The following is a 13,903-nucleotide window of genomic DNA, read 5'->3' on the forward strand; positions in this document are numbered from 1 at the left end:
GACACTAGGCTACAGTCTGACAGTGTCTGTTAACAACGACCAAGGTTGAGGAGATATGACATGGCCTTTTCTCCAGTCCTAGTGTGAGCCATAACAAGGCCATAGCTAATCTTTGTTATGATTCTCTAACTGGGGCATAATTCTTGTTTACCTTTCTTGTCATAGCTGGTGTCTAATGTACGTCTCTTTGTCACTTTGTGGTCAGAAGCTTTGTGTGTACAACATGTGTCTCTGATGATAAACTGATCACTTTCTCTATGGCTATGGAGCCAGAAATAAACTATGTTCTATATTTGTATACAAACTGACTCCATCTGAAATTCCTACAGCTTACTGTCATGGCTCATTTAAATATTCCACAACACATCGTAGGTAGTAGTATAGACATATTAGCATAGTAGGTAGTAGTATAGACATTATTAGCATAGTAGATAGTAATATAGACATATTAGCATAGTAGGTAGTAGTATAGGCATAGTAGATAGTAGTGTAGACATATTAGCACTAGTGAGACTAGAGAAAGTATGTGATGTTATAATTTATGTAGTTGAATAATTTCCTCTGTGTTGACGTTGTGTGATTGAAGCACTCTGTACCCCCCCCCCCGCAATAATCCCTGATATATTAGCATAGTAGGTAGTAGTAATAATAATAATAGATCAAATTTCTATAGCGCCTTTTATAGAACCCAAGGTCGCTTCACAATCAGGACAAAAAATAGGGCTAGGGAAGTAGGGGGGAAAAGGGGGATGAGGGCAGGTAAGGGATAATAGATAATGGACCTAATCTAATCTAAACTAACTGATGGGGAAAAGCCTTGATGAAGAGCAGTTTTGAAGGTGTCCAGGGTTGGGGCGTTGCGGATTTCGGGGGGGGGGGGAGTTCCAGAGGGTAGGGGACGCCACGCTGAAGGCTCTGTCCCCAAAAGTCCGTAACCTGGTGCGAGGGATGGAGAGGAGCCCTAGATCAGAGGATCGTAGGTTCTGGGATGGAGTGTGCTGGTGGAGGAGATCAGACAGGTATCGGGGGGCGAGGGCATGGAGGGACTTGTAGGTGAGGAGCAAGAGTTTGAAAGTGATGCGGAACTTGACTGGGAGCCAGTGGAGGTGGATGAGGGTGGGGGTGATGTGCTGCCAGGGCTTGGTGTGAGTGAGAACCCTGGCAGCTGAGTTCTGAACATACTGGAGCCTGTCCAGGGCTTTGCTGGGTACCCCCCGAACAGGACTCCGTTACAGTAGTCCAACCGGGGAGGTGATGAATGAGTGGATCAGGGTCTCAGCCACAGAATCAGAGAGTGAGGGTCGGAGACGGGAGATGTTTTTGAGGTGGTAGAAGGCAGACTTGGTGACGGTTTTGATGTGGGAGTGAAATGAAAGTGTGGAGTCAAGGGTGACGCCCAGGTTACGGACTTCGAGAGACGGGGAGATGGAACAGCCGTCAACGTGGAGGAGGAGATCTCCAACCTTTCCCGAGCAGTGCCTTGTTTCAAGTTCAAGTTTCAAGTTTCTTTAATAGTTGTCATACAGAAGTACAGAATACTTTTGTACAAAATGCTTCTTACTGTTGCGCTCCAGAGACTGTGCATGACAAGATAAGTATGAAATAAAGACATAGTAAAAATTAGAAGTAAAAAAAGAGGTCACAGTGTTCAGTTTAGACATATGTACAATGTTCGTAGACGTAGTTACCATACAATATACAATACTGTGCAGTGTACTAATATACAATACTATATAGTGCAAGGCATAAATGGACGAGGTGCAGTTTAGGTACAATTCACAGTAGGTGTACGAGTTGTAGTGCAAATCCTTTATCAATAAATATAAAGTGTAAGTGTGTTTGTGTGATCTAAAGTGTGGAGAGTGGGTGCTGCAGTGTGTTGTTTGTTTGAGTGAGTGTGTGCGTGTGGGTGTGTGTGCTGTGTGCATTTGATGGTTGTTGCATAGTGATTATTGTTCGTTTAGCGATTATTGTTCGTTTAGCAGCCTGATGGCCTGGGGATAGAAGCTCCTTCTGAGTCTTTCTGTGCTCGCCATAAGACTCCGGTATCGCTTGCCTGACGGCAGCAGTTCAAAGAGGCAGTTGTTCGGGTGGCTCGAGTCCTTAATCATTCTCTTAGCCTTCCCCTTGCACCGCTTGTTGTAAATGTTCTGGAGGGTGGGAAGCCCCCCTCTAATTGTGCGTTCGGCTGAACGTGTCACTCTTTGTAGTCTGCTACGGTCTTGTGCAGTGCTATTCCCAAACCAGGAGGTGATGTTGCCGGTCAGGATGCTCTCTATTGTACATGAGTAGAAGTTCCTAAGGATCTTCTGACTGACTTGGAACTTCCTTAGGCGCCTGAGGAAGTAGAGGCGTTGTCGTGCCTTCTTCACAACACTGTCAATGTGTGTGGTCCATGTCAAGTCCTCGGATATGTGGGCTCCGAGGTACTTGAAACTGTTCACTCTCTCAACTGGTGCCCCGTCGATGCTGAGGGGGCTGTAGTCCTTGACCCCCGACCTCCTGAAGTCCACAATCATCTCTTTTGTTTTGCTGACGTTCAGGGAGAGGCAGTTCTCCTGACACCATGAGCTCTGTCTTTTTGCTGTTCAGTGTCAGTAATTTGGTTGACATTCAGGTTTTTATGGCGTGGAGGCAGTTGACTACGGACCGTGGGGGGAGCTGGGAGGATGGTGAGATGCTGGTATAGAGCTGAGTATCATCAGCATAGCAGTGAAAGTAGAGTACTAAAGTTGCTAGTACTATATAGGCATAGTACATCGTTTATTGTAGTGTAGACATAGTAGGAAAGTAGTACACACTAGTGAGACTACAGAAAGTAAGTGATGTGTTATCATTTATGTAGTTGAATAATTACCTGTGTTGACGTTTTGTGATTGAAGCACTCTGTACCCCCCCCCCCCCCCCTGCCTGTTGAAAACCACTGCTCTACACACTGTGTCCTTGTCATGGTTCACTCACCCTCCCCCCATCACCCCACCCCACCCCCCAATCCAACACTTTATTGTTTGTTGATGGAAGCAGTTGTCATAGTCATGCAATAACAAAAGCCTGACTATTAGTGTGTTTACCTCTGCACAGGAACTGCTGGGCAATTCTCCATTAAATTACAGCCATGTGTGTGCCACTATCCCCCCCCCCTCTCTCTCTCTCAGCTAGTCAGCCATTCACAGTCACTCTGCAGGATACATGCTGACTGTTACCAACAGTATGAATCCTGATTTATTAAACTATGGCTTGAGGCCTGAAATGAACCACAGGCCTTCTTCTGGTGGGTCCTCACATGGCAACAGGTTGTATTATGTTTGTGATATGTTTCAACTAGCCTCTGTCCTCACATGACAACAGGTTGTAATATGTTTCAGCTAGCCTGGGTAACATGACAACAAGTGGTAACATGTTTCAACTAGCATGGGTCCTCACTTGACAACAGGTTGTAATATGTTTCAGCTAGTCTGGGTCACATGACAACAAGTGGTAACATGTTTCAACTAGCATGGGTCCTCACTTGACAACAGGTTGTAATATGTTTCAGCTAGTCTGGGTCACATGACAACAGGTTGTAATATGTTTCAGCTAGTCTGGGTCACATGACAACAGGTTGTAATATGTTTCAGCTAGTCTGGGTCACATGACAACTAGTAATATGTTTCAGCTAGTCTGGGTCACATGACAACAGGTTGTAATATGTTTCAGCTAGTCTGGGTCAGATGACAACTAGTAATATGTTTCAGCTAGTCTGGGTCACATGACAACAGGTTGTAATATGTTTCAGCTAGTCTGGGTCACATGACAACTAGTAATATGTTTCAGCTAGTCTGGGTCACATGACAACAGGTTGTAATGTGTTTCAGCTAGTCTGGGTAACATGACAACAAGTGGTAACATGTTTCAACTAGCATGGGTCCTCACTTGACAACAGGTTGTAATATGTTTCAGCTAGTCTGGGTCACATGACAACAGGTTGTAATATGTTTCAGCTAGTCTGGGTCACATGACAACTAGTAATATGTTTCAGCTAGTCTGGGTCACATGACAACTAGTAATATGTTTCAGCTAGTCTGGGTCACATGACAACTAGTAATATGTTTCAGCTAGTCTGGGTCACATGACAACAGGTTGTAATATGTTTCAGCTAGCCTGGGTCACATGACAACTAGTAATATGTTTCAACTAGCCAGGGTCCTCCTCACTTGATGGCAGGTTGTAATGTGTTTGTGATCCAGTTTCAGTGAGCCACCATGATGAAGAAAAAAAAGGTCAGTCCCTGTCTGACTTAAAAAGCTGAAGAAACCATGGAATAAATTAATGGATGGCAAATCAGAAGGATTACCAAAAGAAAAAGTGTTTACCATAATATAATGTGGAATGTATAGCTTGAAAAGTTAAACATTTCTTTAAACATTGTTGTTTCAAGTTTCAAGTTTTGTTTTATTTGTCACATATATATTAAGGTACCTTACAATGAAATGCTTGGTTCTGTATGAGCCTCCTGAGAATGTGCTTGATACAGTAAAAAAGTTTAAAAAAAAAGAATAAAGACCAAGCACTATACAAAATATGCAATATACAAAACTAAAGTACAAAATGATAACTTTTTAAAAATGTTAAAATCAGGCAGGGATAGTTTGAATATTATAGCGTTATTACTATAACCATAAGCTCTCACACACCCGCAGCCCCGGGCCGGAAACAGAAGGAGTTGTTTGTGGAATGCCGTCGCACATAATGTCCCGCGGCCCATCCCCCCCCCCCGCCTCCCCATTAAAAGGTGTGAGACAAATAAGCAAGTCATCTTTGTCTCTGAAGACACATCTCTGCCGCTCAATGACTAGTCCTTCTATTTCCTGTGTCCTCAAATGACCTTGTTGCACCCAGGTGTTACAAACATGTCTGTGTGTTCCGTAAGAAACCTTGTTGCTCTATAGTAATATACGCTTATCACTCCTGTTGTAATGGCTTTAACCAGTATTTTTATTTATCATTTTTTTCCCTTCTCAATGCACAATATTATATTTATATTTAAATGTATAAGTATGGTGTTGAAATGTGTGGCATAAAAAAAAAAAAAACATTATACTATTGTGGAAATGTTGGCCGTTCAATGTTTTTTTTAAATCTTTTTCAAAAGCAGCCACATTCAAAAGGGGAAAAAAAAAAGACAATATCAGAAGTGCCGAATAACGCCCTTTCAGCTCCACGCCCTGAGTCTCTATTCTAGCCGGGCTTTACCCAACAAAGGACCTACATGTGTCGCTGAAAAGGAGAACATTTCAAAGGGGGTGTTCGCTGATCAATAACCACAACAACGCAGACACTAACGCCGCTTTATAGACATATTAGCATAGTAGGTAGGTAGTAGCCTATAGACATATTAGCATAGTAGGTAGCAGTATAGACATATTAGTTAGTAGAGATAGTAATATAGACATATTAGCATAGTAGGTAGTAGTAGCCTATAGACATATTAGCATAGTAGGTAGTAGTATAGTACATAGTAGATAGTAGTGTGTAGACATATTATTAGCAAAGTACATAGTAGTGAGACTACAAAAAATGTGATGTTAAATGTATGTAGTTTAATAATTTCCTCTGTGTTGACGTTTTGTGATTGAAGCACTCTGTACCCCCCCCCCCCCCCCCCCCACACACAATAATCCCTGACATATTAGCATAGTATGTAGTAGTATAGGCATAGTAGCACTCTGTATCCCCCCCAATAACCCCACCCCCCCCCCCACTTCAGTTATTATTACAATCACAGGAAACAACAGAAAGTATAGGTGGCCCCCGAAATGAAAATTATAGTACGGAGGTCTTTAAATGACACAGGTGCTGCTGTTATTATGACCCTTAAAAGCACAGCTGTCGACGCGATCTGACCCTAAGAACACGTGACGGACGGTGAGGAAAAGGTGACTTATATGAAGTACATAATGTGAGGACGGTCACCGCTTTATACTTCATCCTCTCGGCCTCTATTCCTCCTGCTCCTGTCCGTCGATCCCGCACCATGATGGGAATCGATCCTCGCATGAAGACCCTCTGTCCCTCCTCCTTCTCTCCCTGGTCCTTTGTGTGGGTTTAATGGTGTTATTTATGGTTACAAGGGGAGGAAGCGTTTCATGGGCAACCGAAGACAGCGTATACAAAGAGGGGAAAATAATAATAAAAAAAAGGGAGATCTGGGGGGAAACGCTGAAAAATGGCAAGAAATCCTTAAGTCGGTGATTAAGAACCTGGGCAAAAAAAAAATCAACACGACCAGGCCATCAGGATGCTCAATTCAACTCTATGCAACACTGACCTGACCCATATTTGTTCTATATTCATTGCACACACACACACACATCCACATGCACACACGCTCACTTTTAAACATTCACCTTTAACATTCACTTAAACTTTTTGCATTTGAAAAAGTTAGCATTTTGTGCTTTAGTTTGTATATTGTATATTTTGTATAGTGTCTGGTCTTTATTATTTTTTACTTTTTTAACGTATGAAGCACAATCTCAGGAGGCTCATACAGAACCAAACATTTCACTATAAATAATGTACATGTACCATATATATATGTGACAAGTAAAACAGAACTTGAAACTTGACTGTGCTGCTGGAGCTCTTGGAAGGAGAGGAAAAAAACAAATGTAACTCTTTTAGAAATGGTCGAAAAAAGAAGACCAAGTCGGTATGTGGACGTCTCTGAGTGTTTTGTCAGTTCCTTCCTTAGGAAAAATGCCCCTCTTTCTTCCGTGTCTCTCTCACTAATAAATTGCTATTTGTGGGTGTGGGGGGGGGGGGGGGGGGGGGGGGAGGCCGCTCTCCGCAATCAATCATTCGTCGAAGTGTGTGATTGAACGCGGCGCTATGGACAGTCGCACGGGTAACTCATTACAGGCGGGTTCCAATGAAACCCTAGATGGACAGGTCATGAAAGAGGGTATTCCTGACATGCCACAAATACCACAATCAGTGTGTAACTCCAGGGTTATAATTTTAAAGGTTCCATTAAGGACTAAGCTAACGTCGCCCCTTAAAACGTTTGACTTCGTGTTCAAAGGGTGTAGAGTTTAGTTAAACACGTGTGCGCAAGAGTTATTCTCTTATTTCTGTTACATTCTGAGCTTTTGAGAGGTTTGAGTCAAGTTGAATCATAGGAGGGGGGGGGGGGGGGGGGATAATTCTCTATTTACTCTGTCCAATGATGCAACTAGTAAAACCATGTGATGGAAGCAGGAATATGAGAACGTTAAGAGAAAGTTATTCTCCCTTTGCTCTACTAGAGCAAACACACGATGTACAGTTTCTACGTCAAATGTATATACACTCTTTTTCTGGACACTTTTTGTATCACAAACAGTACTGTATTTGCAAATCTGGTATGTCATAAATGTATAGATGTAGCAGTACTGTCTATCTGTATGTCGTGTGTGTCATATATGTTATGATGAATTGAAAATGGGGGACCCTGATGTAAACAAGACGAAAGTCTTTCTCTGGTCTGCATCCCCTTAACAATTGTGTGTATTGAGCCGTACTGTATTGTACCCATTCTGCAATCTGTTAATAAACTTTTCAATCAATCAATTCCAATAATGGTGACTGTACTGTTCCCATGTGCAAAAGTTCGTTTGGACAGTCTGCCTTCTCTGTTAATGGGGCAAACTCATGGAACCTTTCTGCCTACTGGCTTAAAACTGGAGTCCAATGCCAACGTCTTCAACAGAGGACTCAAAGTATGGCTGAAATCAAAGCAGCAGTGCTCACATAATATGTAGACACGGACTGGTTTTGTTGTTTTGATCATGGACTCTTGTTCTGGTAACTATTTGTTCTGATTTGTGCAATTTTAATTCTGTATTAGACTGTTCATTTTATTCTATCTTTTAGAAAAGCCTCAATGGACTGGTGTTGAAAACTAGCACTCGTGCTATAAACACGCAAAACAACACATCTGGTCTGTCCACTGTGATTGGTCCAATGTGGCTGTGGTGTCCATTTTAAATAAAAGTTCTCATTCATTCATTCATTCATCAAGAAGTGTGAGTTTATAATCGTGCAGAGTGTGTTGTTGAGTAAAGAAGGGATTGTTCCACTGTTCTGAGGACATTAAAATGTCCTGACTCAGAACAGTGGAACAATCCTGTCTTTATTAGGCCGCGGCTGATTCCCTCTGAGTGTGGGGGATTATCACGCCGATGTGAAGCGTCTCATCCTTCCCACGGCTGCTTTGTGCCTTTCATGTTTTACAGAGTCCTAAAAAACACATGTTCAATTTACAATTCCTCAGCAAGTGTCAGAGGGTTATTGTTTGTCCACCGCTGGCCTGGTCGACATTGTAAATGTTGGTCTTGAGGACCATCTGAGAGACTTCACACGTCAAGTTGTAGTTTATTCTTTTCTCTACTTTTCTCCTTTACATTTTAGATTAGATTAGATTAGATTCAAATTAGGGATGTCCGATATTATCGGCCTACCGATATTATCGGCCGATATCGGCATTAAAATGTGATATAGGAAAATATCGGTATCGGTTTTCAATTTTTTTTTTTTTTTTTTTTTTTTTACATTTCTATAACCTTTATTTACCCAGGCAAGCAAGTAAGAACACATTCTATTTTATTTATTGTCAAAAGTATGCATAATGTTGTGTTAATTCCACAACAAAAGATATGTAATGTTAATTACCTGAAATTATTCTGTTTTTTGGGGGGGAAAACCCTGCATATATCGGTATCGGTTGATATCGGTTGATATCGGTATCGGAAAACTAAGAGTTGGACAATATCGGTATATCGGTATCGGTAAAAAAGCCAATATCGAGCATCCCTAATTCAAATGTATTGTCATCATGCAGCACAAGTTGCAGCACAATGAAAATCAGTTTGACATCCAATCAGAGTGCAAATGTAACATTAATATACAATGTACAGGTGATTAAACCAGTGATATAATATATAGATTAGTACTACTGAGTAATAGTGCTAATCAGATGCATGTACAGAGTTGTACTATTAAGTCATACTAGCAGTGTAACTAGTAAGAGTATAGGTAAGAGATATGTACATAATATATAGATATATTATCTACAGATATGTACAGATATAGATATAGTATCTACAGATATGTAGAAGGATTGTGTGCAGGTATGTACAGACAGATGTGGATAGATATATACGTGTATAAGAATAAAGAATAAATATATATATGCGGTATATACAGCATTATTGTACATGCTATCATACAGAGTTATATGGGTAGACTACAGTATGAGGTAGGTCGTTATGATTATTATGATGACTATGATTACAGTGTAGGGCAGTTGTAGAACCGTGAATGTAGTAGGTAGGAATACATTTAGTATATAGGCAACAGATTTCAAATGGTGCATTTTGGTAAATGATGTATTTTCTATAGCACTTTTATCCAAAAGCGCTTTACAATTTTGTTCCTCACGTTCACCCATTCACTCACCGACGGCGGAGGCGACCATGCAAGGTGGCAACTTGCTCATCGGGGAGCAATTAGGGCAATTAGCTCAACAAGGACACATCGACATGTTGCCAGGGGGGAGCGGAAATCGAACAGGGAACCTTTTCCGACTATACCAGACGAGTACCGCTCTGCCTCCTGAGCCACTGTCGTTTCAACACGTTCCGTCTATATTTGTGTGTGTTTGGAATTCATAGAGTGTGTCAGGAGGATACAGAAAAATATCCCCATTGAATTCAACTTTCCGAAGGCTGTTCAAACCGCAGCGATCCTTCAGGCTTGACCTGCGAATACGCAGCATTGTGAGATACTACTGGACCAGGTCAAGGTTTATATCCTGATGGAACATTACAGAGTCTGTGTGTGTGTGTGTGTGTGGGGGGGGGGGGGGGTACCACCGCTACTGACATTGAGCAATATAGGATATTACAATAGCCAACAGATAACTATCATTTTAACAAAAGGCAGAGCCAGAGCTCAGACCGATGCAGAGAACTGCATTTCAGAAGCACTGCACGTGCGCTGAGAGAGAGCATGGATGGTGGTGCCCAGAGACCTGACGGATCCTGCCTGTGGAGCTCCACGACGGAACGCGTGGTGAAAACACGGTTGAAAAGAAAAAGATCGGATAATAATGTATAGATAGAATAATTATTCCAGTATTATTTTGTTATTTTGTCTCTGTAGGAGGAGCTTCCAGGATAAAAATGCTAAATGGTACATTTATATATCACTTTTATTATCCAAAGCGCTTTACAATATTTTGTTCCTCACATTCACCCACTCACACACGCCGATGGGCGGAGGCAGGCAACCATGCAAGGTGCCAACCTGCACATCGGGAACAATTAGGGGTTAGGTGTCTTTGCTCAAGGACACATCGACACACTACAATGGGAGGAGCGGGAATCGAACCGGGAACCTTCTTCTGACTACCACCAGACGACCGCTCTACATCCTGAGCCACTGTGTCGCCCCATAAAGCCTGGGATAGAAGCTTCTCTCGGGGGGGAAGGAGAAGGAGAAGCAGACTGGGAAGAGAGACACAGCCATGCTGCTCAATCTATAGTTCCCGTAGCCTAGGGCCTAGTTTGTTGCGTGATACTTTGTTTGTTTGAAAAGTTGAATAGTTTTGTATTTTTGACATTTATTTTTATGGAAATGTTAAATCGTTGTATATGGTTGTGTGCTGCAGACCTTTTTCCACTGGTGAATAGAGAGAGAAAATAAAAACAAAACACTGGGTGACGACCACCTGCCTCAGAGTCGCCGCAGTCCACCGCACTGGGCCACATCCTAACACCTCCCAATTAAATGGACTATTAGTAGGGATGTCCGATATTATCGGCCTACCGATATTATCGGCCGATATCGGCATTAAAATGTGATATCGGAAAATATTGGTATCGGTTTAAAAAAAATATATATATATATTTTTTTTTACATTTCTATAACCTTTATTTACCCAGGCAAGCAAGTAAGAACAAATTCTGATTTTATTTATTGTCAAAAGTATGCATAATGTTGTGTTCAGTTTTTTTGGGGGGGGGGAAACCCTGCATATATCGGTATCGGTTGATATCGATTGATATCGGTATCGGAAATTAAGAGTTGGACAATATCGGTATATCGGTATCGGTAAAAAAGCCAATATCGAGCATCCCTAACTATAATCTATATTGCGTGTATGTACTATTTTTAATTCTCGAGATGTATAAATCAAATGATTCCCCCCCCGTTTTCCAAAAAGGAAAAGCCATCTCCCTCCCCAGCCGTCGATAATCCCTTCTGTTCCCACGACAGCGGATTTATGGCGCAACTGCACCTCGGTTTGAATTGTTTAGATTGAACGCAGCCGAAAACAGCGTACTATTCAAGCATAGTTTCTTATTGCCGCCATAAAGCGTCTAGACAACCCTCCCCCCTCCCTCCACCTCCAGCCTGCCCCGTAAAAAAAAGGCATTTGTTTTTCTGAATATACTGGGCTTTGTTTTTGTCTCACAATTATTAGCATATAGGCATCATAAAGGCCCCACTTTCGCGCAGCCGGTTGAGAGAGAGAGAGAGAGAGAGAGAGAGAGAGAGAGAGAGAGAGAGAGAGAGAGAGAGAGAGAGAGAGAGAGAGAGAGATGACAGAAGGAGAAGATAAAGGGTTAATTTCACACAGTGTTAGGGGTCAGTGTCACAGTGTTTTCACTTCAGGTGTGCTTCTCTGTCTGACCGTGGGTGTGAGCAGGTCTTTGCCGGTGTAGTTATGTATTTCGTTCCCAGGGAGCCGTCTACCGAACTGTGACGCTAAACTTACATTTTACATTGTTTGTCATTTAGCTGAACGCTTTTACCCAAAGCGACGTACAGGTTCTGTACAACAGGTCAGCAGGAAGGAAGGGTACGACTCTTGTCAGCTGAGTAACAATGTTCATCAAACAGTGTTGAAACTTGAGTGCTGCAGTGTTGAGTGCAGTAGAAACATATAGTAGATACTAGATGGTAATTATAGACATGGAAGATTAATTAGTGGAAGAGTGCATGATAGTAAAAGACAGTAAGAAGAGTCGTTTTATTCCTTTCATTGTAAACTTGTATCGCTCGTATAAAAGCCACCTTTTAATTTCACACTCCAAACACGGGGGATAGTGTCACAGATTGTGGAGGTTTTGAGTAGAAGTCTCCATTGTACAAAATTAAAAAAATATATATTTATTGTAGGAATAAATCAGGCACGACTTCCTTTTCTCCTTTTTATAAGCATTTTATTTTGTGGACAGACTAGAAGTTTAGATCATAATGCAACACTAGACGTAGTTTTGAGTTCCCAGCGACCCACCAGGGTTGTGTTTATGTTAAAGGCGATCATCCCTATGTTCCCCGGGTCCTATGTTCCCCGGGTCCTATGTTCCCCGATTGATTGATTAATTGATTGAACATTTTATAAATTTTTATTATTTTATTCATTATTAATGTCCGCCTTGTTTCGAACTGGTTAAGCTTAGGCCCTCTTTCGAAGTTGGTTACGGTTAGAGTTTGGAATCAGGGCTGGTGGTCTAAAATGTTCAATCAATCAATCAATCAATCAATCGGGGAACATAGGACGGGGAACATAGGACAGGGAACATAGGACCCGGGGAACATAGGACCCGGGGAACATAGACATGCTCCCTGTTAAAGGAACACGTCAACATTATGGGTAATGCCCTTACCGTCTTCTCCAGAGTCAGACAAGAAGGTAGATACCAGCTTCCTCTCTGTGCGTTCAGTAGAAAGCTATCCGGCTGCAAGCTAGCCTAGCTTAGCACAAATGAATAGAAGCGGATATGGACCACTAGTTTAGCTTAAAATTCCAGGAGAGGTGTGTTTGGCCAACAGCAAGGCTAGCTGGTTCGCTTCCATTCAATTGTGCTAAGCTAGGCTAGCTTGCAATGGAAAATTGGTCATTGGAAATTGGTATCCATCTTCTCGCCTGACTCTGGAGAAAACGGTGAACGCATTTCCCATAATGTTGACGTGTTAGTTTAATATCTTAATGCATTTATTTGCCATTAAAAGGGTAAGTTAAAATGTACTTTTAGCTTGTGATTCCACAAAATCAGACATTTACCTAAAATGCGCCACATATTTATTTTTCTTTTGTTTTATCTGTGTCGAGTTATGAGCAAAGTGAGGGAACTGCAATGACATCATTATTGAGACAGTTGAAAGAACATGACCAGTCATGTTCCTGTGCGCACATTAAACATCTATGTTTCTTTTCTCATAGAATTCTAGATGTTTAATATAGGTATGACTCTTTCAAACATCTCATGCTAATTCAAATGCATTTTCCTTACTTTTGGAGCTTATAGGAATACATTTTCCTTACTTTGGGAGCTTATAGGAATACATTTTCCTTACGTTGGGAGCTTATAGGAATGCATTTTCCTTACTTTGGGAGCTTATCACTCAAAACTCGTAAATTAACTGCATTTTTTTGGAAGATTTCTACTTTTGCAGAAGTACAGCCTAAAGGTCAATTTCAGTGGAATACCCCTTTAAGAGGGACACATGAGTCATCCTCTTCAGACTTGTTAAAATGACCAAGAATGAACAGAGCTGCAAAAAAAAGATAAAATCCGGTTGGTCGATCCTTTTTTTTTTTTTTTTTTTTTTTTTTTTAGTGGGGTAATAAATTCTTTCTCACGCTGGACATTCACCAGAAGGACTCGGTCAGAGACAGAGAGAGGAGACTGTCATGGCCTGGACTTCTGAGAACGTTGAAAAAGTTAAGTACAGAGTTTTTTAAAGAAAGAATTCTAGACTTCTAGACCCGCACTTCATAATCGCGACACGCCTACTTTGGCCTAAAATTACTTCAGATTACGGATTACAGATTAGATGACTGATTACAGATGACTGATTACAGATGACTGAT

Source organism: Notolepis coatsorum (genome assembly GCF_963971535.1).
Source record: "Notolepis coatsorum genome assembly, chromosome: 4".
Taxonomy (NCBI): domain Eukaryota; kingdom Metazoa; phylum Chordata; class Actinopteri; order Aulopiformes; family Paralepididae; genus Notolepis; species Notolepis coatsorum.